General features: G+C 38.2%; 1 protein-coding gene across 3 annotated transcripts in view; it reads right to left on the bottom strand.

Moving 5' to 3' along the window:
- The window catches only part of ZBTB20 (zinc finger and BTB domain containing 20), a 474,982-nt gene that overhangs the window by 308,871 nt on the left and 150,865 nt on the right, over nucleotides 1-15,246 (bottom strand). For all 3 annotated transcript variants that reach the window (XM_071433329.1, XM_071433328.1, XM_071433331.1), the window contains exon 4: nucleotides 4,745-4,820. The gene's annotated coding sequence lies outside the window, so the exon portion shown is untranslated. The remainder of the gene's footprint in view (nucleotides 1-4,744; nucleotides 4,821-15,246) is intronic.

The raw sequence follows: 15,246 nt of genomic DNA, 5'->3' as shown, positions 1-15,246 counted from the left end.
ACTGAAACAAATCAGTATTTGTGCACTGACTGGAAAGAAACCCCTGCAGACTCACCACGACTGAAAATATCTTTCTGTGTCTATGTGACTCCCTCCTCTATCCATCTCTAAAAAAAAGAAGGGTCAAAGCAAAATGCTGGCAGCCCAATGAAATCTTTGAAGAGACAGTGTGCTTTCCAGTTATGAGAGGATGGAAAAATGAGAACCCTGGAGATCTTTTGGGAACATTAGGCTTTATTAATCAGGAATGTACTTGCCACATACCAACATTCCCAAATAGTACACTGAATCAGATAAATGCCAGGGAGTAACAGAACCCATCTAGTTTGGTCTTCTGTCTTATGGGAAGTTCCACCACGCTCTGGGAGGTGGTCTTCCAAGCCATCCCTTTAAAAAGAAACCTCCCCTGCTTCCATAATACCTATAGGTTGTGTGTTCCAGCACTTTACAACCCCTACAGTCAGAACATGTCTCCTAATATCTAACTTGGTAATTTTCACTGCTCATTGAACTGATTTCTTTAGGTCTTTCTCCCAGTGGACATGAAGAACAATTAATCACTGTGCTCTTGATTATAAATTTTCACTCAATAGATTTTTTAATTATTTTTTTTTTAGTTTATTCTCCTTAAGGTACAACAAAAGCAACGCTTTCAGAAGCATGTAATGCCAGGTAAGGCTCCGACATATTCTCTAGCCCCTGGGCCAGATAACCATCAACCAGTTTCTGCTTTCTTCACAATTTCAACTCTAGGACAATTTCTGCCTTGACAAACATTTTTGACCTCTCCACATTTCCACTGGGGTTTCACAGGTAGAAATCAGGGCAGAATTTATCCCCATGAGTTTCTGGATTGCCTTGGTAAAGGAAGGGGAAAAGGCAAAATTAATTCTCTTTGTTAGTGCTAATGCTATTCCTCAGGGATAGTTGGCCCCAAGACATTCATCTTTGTTCAAAGCAAGCACACTTTCATACTCATTTCACACTTGCAGCACAGCTTCTACAAGCCAATATCTGCATCAAAAAAAAAAAGGCTTAAATTCATGAGAGTCTGCATTCTGTCAGAGGACCAGGAAGTGGGAATGGACTCAAAGCCCATCTTCGCCCACCTGAAATTCTAGCTAAAACATCAAGTTATAGGAGGAAAGGTCAGGTCCCAGATCCATCAAGAATCATGACGATTCTTGCACTGAAAAGAACATGGTAGTGCATATAGTGCTTGTTTGTTGCTTCAAAACTCTTCCTTCATCTAAAAGCAGAGCTGTGATGGACGAAGGCCTTCCCAGCCCTGACATCCTGACGCTACACATGCAGCCTGCACTCTGGGATGCCAGCTTACTGTGTCACATTGGCTTGGGTTCTGCCTCTTCCTTTCCTTATGCCTGCAAGCTCAATTGAACTTATGAAAATTCAAACTGTCTTCTGTCTGTTTCATACATCATCAGCAAACAATCACTAGACAAAATGAATTTGCTCTCTGTAATTTGGAGGTTACACAAATGCCTCTGCTGTATAATGCAAAAAAAAAAAAAGGAATAAAGTTTGGTATGCAAGGTTAACTCAGCATGGAGGAAAGTAGCAAAGAAATAGAGGGAGAACATGAACAATAAAATACTCAAAAGTGAGGAGAGTGACATGAGAAATACTTCTGTAAATTGGAGTTGGCCTTGGTACTTTTGAGTGATGGGATTAAACAAAGGCACAAGCGAGTGAAAGATCACCCCCAAGAGTGGCTGTATCACCATTCCTCATGATTTGGATACACAACATACTTATTTATAATAACAATGGTTACTATTTATCCCCTAAGAGCTCTGCAAACGCAAATTCACAAATTCAGTAATGTTCACAGAGCTGTATCAGTTTGAACCAGATTGAAAGAGTGATCTGTTGAACAAGGCACAGTGAGGTTAAATGACTTGTCCAATGCCACTCATTATCCATAATGAGTATCAGTATCCACTCAGTACCCATAAAGATTAGAACACCAATATGTGTGCTGTCATTGTCTCATTCCAAAATCATGCAGACACTGAGTGTGAGCAAAGGTACCTCCTTGTGCTTGACTTAATCCTATTTGGGGTTAGTTGCAAACAGCAAAGTAATTAAACCACATCCTTAAAGGGAAGTATTTGAGTAGTCCCATTGACCCCAAAAGATCTGCTTGCCTATCAACCCAGATGACTTTAGTTCAGAGAACCCAACATAGCAAAAACCCAGCCCACAGACCTTTTGCATTGGCAGAATATCTGTCCCATGTTTAGCGAGAGGAGTTTTTCATGCAACTGTCTGACAGATGTTCAGGTGATGTGTATGTTAATGCTTCTTCTAATGCCACGTACCAAGTATTTTTTATTAGATGAAATTTGGCTCATATTATAATAATCATTCACTTTAGGGACATCCCTACATTAAAGCAAGATTTCTGCCCTTTAATTAAAGAAATAAATTACAAAACTACCAGGATATGGCTTGCCTTTTCTCTTTGCTGTTTTTGGGTTAATACAGGAAAGCCCAAACAGCAAGTTCACCTTTTTAAGGATCTTACAATTACAAACACCTGATTACAGCAAACATAGAGGAAACAAAAGAAGTCCTTAAAGCATACCTTCCTCTATCAAAAGTGCCACTACTGTTATTGTATCAAGCAACTATTTTCATGGACAAGAGGTATAGCAAGAACCACATCCTCATTTTACAGGATTTACGTGCTTATGTAAAACTTTCCTCACCATTTTCTTCTGTATTCCAGGGACAGGCTATGCCAAGGGTACAGAACTTAAAAGCAGCTAAAAGTTTAAAAGTGGCAGTGTTTGTGAATTTCTTTGTTGCTGTTGTAGTTTCTTTTGTTTGTTTGTTTGTGTTTTTTTAAACTATTATACAAGAAACTCAAGGATTAAAAATATGAGCCTTTATGTCATGGAATGGAAAGAAGACCTAGGCAGAAAAGTCTTAGGAATCATGATCCCACACTCCATTCCCAGTTTGACCACTGATTTACTTGGACCTTGAGAAAGCTGCTCAACATCTCTGTGTGAATGCACTTGACACTCCTGATAAAAAAATGAAACCAAAAATATTTCCTGAACATGAGTTTTACACTTGTGTATTTATTTTCCCTTCAAAATCTAGAGTCCCATATAACTTAAAAAAGCTCATCCCAGCCAGCACCAATTGCTACTCTTATTTTGTCTTGGGCTCTCCATGCAGGACTTAGTGACCATCTGGGTCCTAAGGATTCAAAGAACATGCCTCAATTCACTCTTACACTGCTGCTGCATTTTGGAAAGAGAAATACTCCTGCTTTCCAACAAAAATTTTGCCGGTTGTTCACACTAAATTGCAAGAGAAGCATGAAATTTGGTACTCACAGATTCAGAAGAGTTCCCCCATTTTTCCTGAACACCTCCCTTTAAATTGCTGCTGAACCCAGCAAATCCATGACTGTTTTCAACTTGGCTCACCAGTGTAATTGCAAGGTTAACCTCTGGTGGCCAGGGAAGCTGCTCACATTCAGCAATGAAGAGCACAAAATGTTAAATACCATTCACTGGCCACAGCCTGCAGTTAATACACAATATTTAAACAACACAATGGCATGGCCCTTGCCAGTAATGTAAAAACACAGTGGAGTAGAGCCAGAATGGCACAATCTGCCTGTCTGAGTCATGCTTGGCGCTGTGTGCTGGAGGGGAAGGCTTTAGCTGCCCACAGTGTAACTGTACCCTCCAGCTAGTTTACAATAAAACATTAAAATATATTAAAAAAGGGGGGTGGGGGGTGGTGGTAAAGGCATGATAAATCCTCTCTAATAGTTAAAATATTTTAAAACTGAAGTATAAAAGTACCACTTTGGAAGAAGGCTCTGGATTTCATTACAGACTGCACATTTTGATCTTAAACAAGAAAACAAACTGACTTCGCTTTGTAATATTCCACAGCTTTGTACTGTTCAACTGAAATCAATAATTTTCCTTCTTTCTACAAGCTTCTGGATTTTTTTCATATATTATTTCATTTGATTAAGAGTATCTGATTCTACTGTATTTTCCAATCCTCTTTTGCATGCCTGTTGTTCAGTCACTGAAGTTCCAAATCTTAATTATTAACCCAAGTACGTTCAATAAACAGATTCTAAATAAGGGTAGATCAGAGTGATGTGCAATCTGACTTGCATTTATGGAACAACTATGCTGTTAGAAAAAGACTCCTTTCTTGCTGAGACGTAGATGTTATTTTGACTGTTTTGTTGTGTCACAGCAGAGATGAATTAGGCATTTCTGCCTTCATCTGCACCCTAAAGCAGCTGAAGTCCCCTGTGATGTCATCAGAAAGTTGTTTGTTTTTTTCTCATACAAAGGAGAAGAATTTGTTACGACATCATGAGAAGAGAATAAACTGTATTTTGTGCTATAAGGAATCTTCTGCTACTTTCTGTTATCTCTGCACCAACGTGCAGAAATCCTCTCTGACAAAGCGACAGCAACTGTAAGTCAACAGAGATGCACAGTATTCCTAATACTATTCAAAACAAAGCAGGAAAGAATGATCTATTCAGTGCTCTGAAATTAAAGATCTGCAAGATGTAAGTTCCTTTTTAATTTTTAAATAAAACATCCTTTGAACTTCTAAATCCCATTCAAGGGGACTCTGACCTTTATCCAAGACCAGCTACTGTGCTAACACTTTGGATGCATATAGAGGAAAAATACGAACAAAAGGTACCGGAAAAGCTTTTACTTACAGGAATGCAGTGTGGCTTAATCTTTTTGTTTTTAAGGTGCAGTGATTTCAGCATCTACAATGTAACTTCAGGCAGTCTGAAAAGAAACAGGTTAAAATCTCTTTCAGTTATAATTGGTATTTCAGATTTAATTAAAAATTAAACTTTCATAATGTTTCACCATCCAAAGCAATGCATTATCAGTCAAGCGTAGCCTTTTTTTTTTGTTAAAAGAAGCTCTTCCCAGAGTAGTTTGCAATGAAAGAAAAAGGGAAAAAAGCAATTGAGAGTAGCAAAATATATTTCTTCAGCAAAAGATCCCTGAATAATTTGGAAAGAAGCCTTCTGCCACTTAATTTTAACAATCAACCTTATACTAATTAAAAAAAAACCCCACAATTAAAAAAGACAGAAAAACACCACCACATACCAAAGACTGTGAGGATAAAAATGTTAATTTCAGCAAAACAAGGACACTGCTAGGACCAGAACATACGCACCAAAAGGGAAAATATGGTTTTACATAATGCCAGCCAACAACATTTTTTACAAATTCGTTCTACAGCATGCAGCACTTTCAGACTGTTGCATGGAGAAGCAGAGGAAGGCAAGTTCAAAAAGAGTAAAGCTGTTTTTAAAGTGTACAAGGCAAAAGGTCCCTTGCAAACCTTTGTTAAGGGATATGAAAAAGCTCATCTATAAAACTTTGGTTTCTTATAATGTAAAATAAATGTCACATTATTGTGCAAAACTGATGATTAAGAAGTGATAGCTGCCGACACAGCATTCGAACAGATGCAAAAAAATTTTTTTTTTTCAAAATGCAGTTGAAATAGTTGGAATGACAATAAAACTCCAGGGGTTGTACCATAAATATGAGTTTAAATGTTAGACTGGAGTTTAAAACCTGCAGTTTTAATTATATCTAATTATAAAGGCTCCAAAACCAGGAGAAACAAGAAAAACAAAAAAATATTAATAATAAATTAAAACTATTTTGCAGTAAGTTGTCAGGATTTGGCCTCGTAATAACAAACCATACAGCAATATACACAGACACATAAAATGTACCAATGACTCATTAAAGGAACAATTCAAAACTTCATTAAATTTTATTTTAAAAAGGTGACAGCAGAACTTGCCTAATTTACTCCATTCAAAGTCAAAGGTATTCTCCTCACCAGCAGCACACTCGCAGAGACAGTCAAATAAATCCCGGTGCAAATCTAATGCTGTTTTTAAATGTACCACAGGCTGGGAGCAATTCCTAAGTGTAATTTTACATTGTTCTCCCATAAGTAAAAATACAATTCCTCAGATGTCAGTCTTATATGAGGCTTCTCAATCCATCCTCATGGATCTTTAAAATAAAATGCACCATACCAGACAATATACTGTCACACAAACATGTTCATACACACACCTATACCACAAACAAAAATAAGCTCACAAACTTATTTGTAGGTTTAGGTTTTCCACTCTGTCAAGATCAGAGGTGTTGAAGAGCAGGAGGCAAAACAGAGAGCACAGAAGCAGATAGAACAAGAAGAACCAGAAACAATTCTTGAGCATTTGAATGAACAAGAGTCCTCTGATAGAGGCACTAGGATGATGCTGGCATAAGATAAACTTTATAGGCTTTGATGAAATTTTTCCTGAAGGAACCACCTGACACACATGTTCCTCTGTTCCTCTTCCTTTGGACAACCTTATATCAAGCAACTTTCATTCTTTCTCCTGATTGACACCTAATAAGGTAGAGATACCTAATAAGGTAGTGAAGAAATCCAGGCAAAATCTGGTAAGTCCATCAGCAGCAGGCAATAGCACAACTGCCACATATGGGATAACAGTTTCAGCCTCTGATCTTCTCTTTCTTTCACTTTCTTCCCCTTCCAAATTTACCCCTTTTCCAACATCTTCAGGACTGTAAGGCTGGCTTGCTGGCAGGGCAGGAGAGGGGCAGCAGTATTTAAAATCCAACGCTATTCCTTCTAATGAATGCAGTGAAAAACTGACCTCAACTGAGAAAACAAAGAGCATTCACTGAGGGTGAAATGTATCCCTGTGTAGAGAGCCAGTACAGAGAAGCCCTATTCCAATGACCTAAATAGGAATAAATTGGTGCATGGACTTCACCCCAGTGAATTTTGTCCAAAATTCCAATTTTTTTTGTAGAGAATGAGGAAACACATGGGTGTCTCCTGTCAAAGCACAAAGGCACAGAACCTCTTTCCCATGCTGGGCACAATCCTGACAACTGCTCTTCAGCCTATCTTCCTAGTGGTTTTAAACTGAAGTCCTTTGTGCTTTGCCCACGTTTTTCTGATTGGGAAGGGAAAGGAGGGAATGCAACATTTGGCATTACTCTGTAAGTTAACCTGATTACATAGTGCCTGCAGATAAAGTGGTCCCTCTCCTCAAGGCAGGCATAATTAGCACACACCGTGATTCTTCTAATACAAGAAATAGAGCCTCGGAAAAAGCTCTCTCTAAGAGCTTGCCTTCCTGTGCACAGGTGAGAACACTTAACACTTGTGGGGCAGGAGATCATGATTGTTAAGTGAAAGGGGTGCCCTAATCCCCTTGTGGAAAGAAAAGAGACATGGCTCAAGAACAGTCAATGAACTTCTGCTTGAGAGAACCCCAAGAGCTGGAACTGCAAGAATGAGGAGCATGGGAGGTCAGGAATGAGGCCCATGAGTAAAGTGTTAAAAACAAGGCAAGTGTTGCCTCTTAGTAAAGGCTTGAAAAACAAATATCAGAAGGTAAACAGGTTTCCCTTTGCTTTCTTCACTTTGCCTTCTTGCCACAAAGCTTATGCAGAGTGTGAAAACTGTGAGAGGAAAGCTACCAACTCTACAATGACTGAAGTTCATTAGCAATATTTCATGGCCTGCATGACTGTACTTTGCCTGACTCATGGTTATGGTCTAATTCACCACTTTGATAAGGATCAGATTCCATCAATCTAAAACATTAAAGAGAAAGGAAAAACATGAAATTTTTACTCAGGAAACATTTCAGAAGATGTCAGCCTTCTGCAAACTCTTAGCAATAAAGAAGTTCCATATCTGTAAAGCTTTGATTTTCCTTGAGTACCTTAACTCAGCTGGAGCAGGTCAGTTAGAGTCATACACAGCTGATTAGTTATGAGGAGAAGGAATACTAGAGGAGAATACAGTACAACACTTTTTGATATCTTAGGAAATTTCTAGATATAGAAATTACAACCTCAGTCAATTGATCTTTTTCAAGCTCACTTCTTGAACTGGATATCAACAATGAAGCCACTACCACAAGTAATTATTCAAAGAAGGTAAAATACTGATGTATTCCTTCCTCAAGGAAAAAACTTCATTGATAATATTTAGGAACTCGTCTTCAGCAACCAGGGAATGAGGGAAAGGGAGAGCACTGGAAGACAAATGGACACACACAAACAAAAAAACAAGCCCTTTACCTTCAGGAGAATATTCAAAAATACTCATGGGCCAGTTAAGAGACCTCAATCCAACTTCAGAATCGAAATAATTACTTAGGATATGGCCCAGAATAATTGTGTCACAGAAATGGAAAAGGAAAGTCACTTGTACAGGTACCTCATCTAGCAACAAATATACAAACTCAGGAATCGGAACCAGTATAGACACATCAGCACGATGCTCTGTTCAGGTTCACTGGTAAAACAAAAGAGCAAATCTTATTAACACAGATATAGCACTACTTTACTGCTTTTTTTAGGTGAATGCACTTTAGTTGGTATTAACTCTCTATAAACAGCTTTACTTTTGTCACCTGTTCCTTGTCCTGAGTGGAGAGAATAAAAAGGAAAAAAAAAAAGTAATAGCAGTGCTTGAAATATCCTCTCAAAAAGTTTGAATTGGAGCTCTTACTACACTTTCAAAAATATGCTGGAATTTAGGTTATTTCCAGCTCTGCCTTCAAACTCATAGCCATTTGTGGCTCAAATCAGAGTCACAGGGTGCTGATGGGAGAAACCTGGGGGCCTTTGTAATCTGGCAGAATGGAAACAGAGGACAACCTACAGCATTGTGCTGGGATCAGGGTTCCTCCCAGTGCAGGAATGGACAACAGGAGACTGAAAGTTTCTTTGTCAAAATGGTAAATATGTATCTGTTATTGGTTCACTGCAAAGATGAATGTCCACAGAGATTTTGTCTTCCTCATGGCATTCATCCTTTGAATTTACTTTCTCAGTGAAAATGACACCCATTACAAAATTTAATTTCCAAACCATGGCTGTTTCAGCAAGAAAAACATTTTAATCAGGAAAAAGGTGTATTTTTTGCTGCAATTCACACACACCCCACATCCCCCAAAAGTATCTGAACTATTTTTGTTCAGGTATGATAAAACCTGTCTTTGGGCGAAGACTGACTTGAAATCTCAGTTTCAAAAAGTTAGAGAGAATCAACTGTATAAAAGCTGCAATGCATAATCCACTCTAATGGTCACTTGGAAACAGGTACTGGATGCAATTTCACCACAAGGGCTCTCAAACCTGTTAAACATGTTGGATCCCTTAACAGCACAGTCCATCCCCCTCATTTATTCCTCCTGCTAACAGAGTTAGCAACAAGCACTTGAGAAGCCCAGCTGTGAAAGCACATGAGAGCTGAACTTCTCAACCCACAGAAGAGCTGGTCTCTATAACTGCACTTAGGATCTGACCTGGGCTCCCAATGTTTAGGGGTTTAATGGATAGTTCTGTTATAGTTAGGTGGGACCCAGCATCCTTCTAAATACCTCTTGAAGCTTTCCTCCTACGCAGGGGCGATGATGGTAATCAAGTTGGCTGCTGAAAACCATGATATTCCTTATTCCAACTGTTTTCTTGCACAAGCTGTCCCTAGATCCTGTTTATGTTCCCAAGGAACAGGAACAGTGACAGCATGCAGCTTTCACGAGGCCTTGCCCAAACAATTCTTTCTCTAAAGATACAGTTTTTTGTGAAGCAGCTCTGAAGTTGATATTTGCTGAGCATCTCTTGGAATACAGCTTCAAGACTTTACTTACGCCCTTTGCAAGCTATTGTAGCATATAAGCTTCTCCCACTTCTTTTCAAGGTTCATAATGCTTTGATCTTCACAGCCTCACTGCTCCTGCTGAATGGTATCATCTCCCATGGCTCATATTATCTTTAGTGCATAAAATGATAATACACTGTTAAGAAGCAGGCTCTATCACATAATCACAGCAGAACCTTCACATTTATTCTGGTTTAACAGGGAAACTTACATCAATAAATGTTTCATTGTGATGGGTATTTCAGTGCGGTGACAAACTGGGCGGATAAAGGAAATGTGGTGGATATAATTTGTTTGGATTTTAGCAAGGCCTTTGACACAGTACCACACAGGAAGCTCATAGAGGCACTAGAGAATTATGGTCTGAATACTATTACAATAAGATGGATAAAAATTGTCTGACAGATAGGAAGCAATGAGTTATTAATCAATGGTATTACAAAAGAATAGAAAGAAGAATCTACTCTGATGCTGAGCAATAGGTGCTAGGATTATTATCACTACAGAGATTCACTGAAGATGAGAAAAAGAATGTAAATATTGACAGCATCCAAAACAGATGATTCAGAAAAAAGAAATTCATCAAATGCGAAAGGTATCAAAATTTCAAGATTAAAGTAATGTGCACAAGCCAGAACAGTGTGGTATTTAATGTATCTTAAAATGTAAAAACAGTTATCAAAAACCAATACAGAATTTTGTTTCAAATTCGGAAATAGAAGGTTTTCACTGTGTTGGCTTGACTTCATCATGTTACTCTGCACTGGTATGGCTGAGTTGTGAAATTTGCTCCCTTGGAAAGCAAAATAAAATAATATATATCAGTCACTGTGGTAAGGGACAATCATCTGGCCTATTTTCTTAGACTATCAGTACTAATGATTAAAATTTTAAAGTTTAGAATAATCATATATGACATCTTTAAAGTCTTCTTTGGAAACAGGGGACTTTTTTAGTTGTACTTCCTGAATTTCCACTGCCCTTCACAGCTAAAGCCATTTTGTTGCTGATTTCTGGTACAGAAGATGACATTGAGCTATCCCCACAGTGACACTGTGTACATTTAAATGGGTACTACCTCTCCACTTCCTCCACAGATCTGCCCCCAAAAAATTCAGCCAGACCCTTACTTGTGAAAGGGCAAGATCCTGGATAAAAGGTAATGTACTTAGATGTAATGAAAAACCCTAGGGCAGGGGTAAATCTCATGGGACATATGGCAGGGAAGGTCAAAGTGATAGACCTTTATTTGGAAGTCTAGCTATTTCAAAGTGTTGAGCAATTAAACATAGCAGTTGACTATTTCCAGGATAAACTCATCTGTATCAGCAGGATGTGAAGTTCACTGTATCCTGCCTTTTTCTCTTTCCTTGTGTGGAGAACATACCCCCAACACCAGAGACTCTGCTTACTTGTGCCCCTTCAAGAATAAGGCCAAAATAACTTCTAATGCTCTCTTTCTTGAGACAGCAAAACTGAGTGAGTGAGCGACAGCTACACGTTTTCAACTGTAAGAAATTTAGGAAAGTTGTCACAACTCCTCCTCTTGACTTATTGCTCATGGTCATTGTCTTGACATGTGACATCAGGAGACTGTACATGGTAATCTCAATCACCTATGAAATCCATCATCTATGGTTTTGGGACCTTTGATGTTCTCTCAAGATCTCCAGTATTTCTTTTACCCTCACACAGCAGCCTAAGCCCATCTCCTCTCCCTGACCAGCACCTGCTTTCCTCCATCTTCACTGTGAGAATCTGCCTTGCTTGCACTGCAAAGCTTCCATTTTCCTTTCTTGCTGCAGGCAGAGAAGGGAATAGGATGAAGGTGTGACACTTCTTTCACAGGAGAAAGAGACAGGGAGGGAAGTGTATTAGCATAGAGGCATGAATTTGCGGGTCTCATGTGGGTCTCATGTCAGAGAAGTGGAAAGAATTAGAGGTGAAAATATCCACTTCAGGTGTCTGGAACAGCAAGTGCAAGTGTGGCTTCTGTGGCTCTGCCACTTTAGATGGACAGTAGTTCCATCACTGTTGTGCTACCCTTAGCAGAAGCCTTATCCCCACAGGTCTATCTTGGGAGGAACTTGGGATTCTGAGGGGTAAGAAGGGCCATGCTATCTTTTAAGAGTAAATAAAATTAATAAAAAGCAAAGTCACGACTACAGGCCAAGTTTTGAGCTCATACAAGCAGGTGCATCACAAGTGGTATCAGGCCTCTTCCAGATTACACATTGACAGATTTTATTTCACCATATGCACAAGCACAAATCAATGCAGTCTTTTACTTCAGCACATTATTTATGTTTTTTGCCAGAAGGCCATTAACCTGAATCCCAAAACCAGCTCCATCTTGCACAACGTCATGCACAAAGCATGCCCAGAAGTTTCACATTATTTCAGTTTATGTAACTGCCATATTAAGCTCAAGGCCCAAGGAGGATACTGAACAATATCTTATTGTACAGGCTATTGAGATTCAATATTACAGGGACAATGCTACCAACCCCCTCCAATTTCATTCATCTCAGAAATCTTTGCAAATTTAATACCAGAGGACTTGGAGACCTTTAGACTTTACTGCAAATCTGCTGCTTAAACTTTTAATGTAACATTGATGCAAGCTCTCAAATATCTCCCAATAAAGTCCATACTTGTAATTCTTGTTTAATTAGACATCATCCTACAAGAAGAGAAATTCAAACCCAGCTGGAACTATATAAAAGTTCAGGGAAGTTCAGTTCCTGCACTGTGATTTGGCAAAGCTCTATTGTAATTTTTTTCCCCAGAAACAATGCAGAAGAAAAAAGAGACTATATCAGCAATGATTTCAACTGATCACTGTGTCAGGACCGGAAATAATATCTGGAAGAAAAAAGGAGAAAACAATCTTGCATTTACTTTCAATATTAGTAAAAACAAGAAAAAGATTTTTATACTGTCAGCCACATCCTGCAAAATCTAGGTAATAAAGCAACAGCATAATGACTAGATAAGTTTAAAATGGATTTTTAAAAAGAATGGCTACTATCTTCTGAAGCCAAAGTATATCCAAATACACTGCAGGACTAGATTCAGAGACCTCAGCATCCTTGAGGTCCATCCCTGAGGTTGGCCTGGTCCATTACAAATTATATTTGTAGTTTTTCCAGGGACCTTGAGATATGGAGTGCACCCGCTTAAATCTATGTAATAATTATCTTTGCTTCAGATACTTAAGATGAGGGGTACATGGTATGAGCTCAGGTTCGTGGGGCTTCTGCAACAATTGAATTGGTTGAAGTTCCAAGACTAAAATTCACTCTGGCTCCATGTGCCCAACAAAAAAAAAAAAACTAAAACACACCTAACATACAAGAGAATGCTATTATTAGCAAAAAAAACGTTTGGGTATTCAACTTGTTCCATAATCTATGTTTAAACAGATGAGACCAAATGTATCCTCCTGGTGGTCAACCAAACTACAGAATTAAAACTGGTACATTATTTCTTAGCAGTAAAAAAAAATTCTAACAAAAACCAATGTACAGAAAAACACAAAATTAACGCTAACACTGGGCAAAGTCTACAAGACCATATGCTAATTGCATTCCAGGTAAAGAAGATGAGAAGTTCAGATATACAATTGGTAACTAAATTTCTAATAAAATAACAACTTCAATCTTTTTCAAGTCTTTTCCAAAATACCAGAAGTGATTAGAACACATTGTGGACCAGTCACTTGCCAAGTTTCATGTTTGAAATCAAAGCTGTTTTAAAATTTCCTGAACAACAAAAAAAAAGCATTTTAAAACTGGTAACATTCAGTCATGGTGATATAATCAAATACCAGCCAATCTGAATTTTGGACATTCCTGATCTAATGCCTTTATGTTGCAACGAAGCCCAGAAAAATATTTCAGGCCCAATTGCTGAGACAGTGAAAATAATATTCATAAATAGAAAAGGATCATTTACATATTATACAACTAAATTTTTTATTTCTTCAATATGTCTTGAAAGGATTAAAAGGATAGATCCTTCAGGACCTTTGTTGTCATAACTGAGATGCATCTACATTTACCACATTTACCAAATTTGAACCCACCTGTAATTTGTATGGAAGAGCTAAAACTCTTCTTTTTCCCTCCTCTGCACCTCCCACAGAAAGAACTCAGCACTCTTCAAGCATTTTCTCTACAAAAAACTATAAAAAGGAAGTAGGTCTCTCAGGGAAGAACTGCTTAGTTTCTTAGCATGTGCTGAGGAACTCTTTCTGAATTAAAGCAGGCCAGCACCATCTCATGCTCTGCTGCCCCCCTGCCCCATTAAACAATGCATAAGGAACAAAATTTGAACCTGTACCTTCCAAAGTAAAAGCACTTGTGAAATACATGAAGTCTGCCAGGATACAAAACACCAACTGCTATTCCACTCTGTGCTACCTTTTTAAAGATTGCTGGATATTTATTCTGATGTAAGCAAGCAAAAGAATGAAATACCATAAGAAGCCAAAATTTAGGGAAATAGTTTACAATAAAAAGAACACTCTAGGAGTCACACGTACCTATAAATTCTCATTATGCATCTGTGTGTACTAAGAGAGACTATTATATAAAGTACTATATTATTTAACATCAAGTGAATGGAGGTTTGGTTTTAATTACATGTAGTCAACTGTCCCTGTAATCAATTGGTCCAATATCAGGGCTAAAATTTCCAACAAATTCAGCCTTTCCTCCTTGAATCTCAAAATTCTTTAGAAACACACTTTCTTTTCCATTAAGAGGTTCAGTGATGCCAACAACAGATACATTACAATCCCAGCAGATCTGGAGATGCTGGAGCAGAATTCTGAAGTCCAGCTGCCAGATCTTCTGCTGTAGCCATCTGACACAAAACTCTCTTCCGCATTTCTCTCTTTTAGCTGAAGTTTTTACTCTTTAACAATGCCCTATGACATTAATATCTCTATATTTTCTGACTGAGCTTCATATTTGGGCAAGAAAGAAACTTTCCATTTCCTGAGCTATAACTGAAACCAGCCTAGGGTTTTATGTAGTCAGTGATCTCCTTTCTGTTCTCATTGACTGGAAGTCTGCATTAAATATACTACAATAAATAACCATTACAGAAGGGTCTGATGTTCACAGAAATAAATAAATGTATCTCTAATGTGAATTACAGAAAAAAAAAATCTTTTTCTTAGTTCTAAGCCACATTAAAGTTCCAAAAGAAGGAACTACTACACAGTAAATGTGTGCAGAATTATTTCCTAGCTCTGCAAACTACCACCTTACATAAGATAGTACCAAGGCCACTTAAACATATTAGCCTATTAAATCTGCATCCCCTTGTTGTTCTTAAAATCCTAATGAAATGTTCCAGACTGCTATTTGTAGGACTTCTGAAGAGTCATGCATTACTACCATTTGTCTGAAAGTAGGATGACAGTCCACATACCATTGGTGAGACTCTTGCTGATGGCCTGCA

The sequence above is a fragment of the Agelaius tricolor genome, unplaced genomic scaffold (assembly GCF_023055355.1).
Source record: "Agelaius tricolor isolate 1412-34295 unplaced genomic scaffold, bAgeTri1.0.p SCAF_9, whole genome shotgun sequence".
Classification (NCBI taxonomy): Eukaryota; Metazoa; Chordata; class Aves; order Passeriformes; family Icteridae; genus Agelaius; species Agelaius tricolor.
This window is presented reverse-complemented; position numbering and strand designations above follow the sequence as displayed.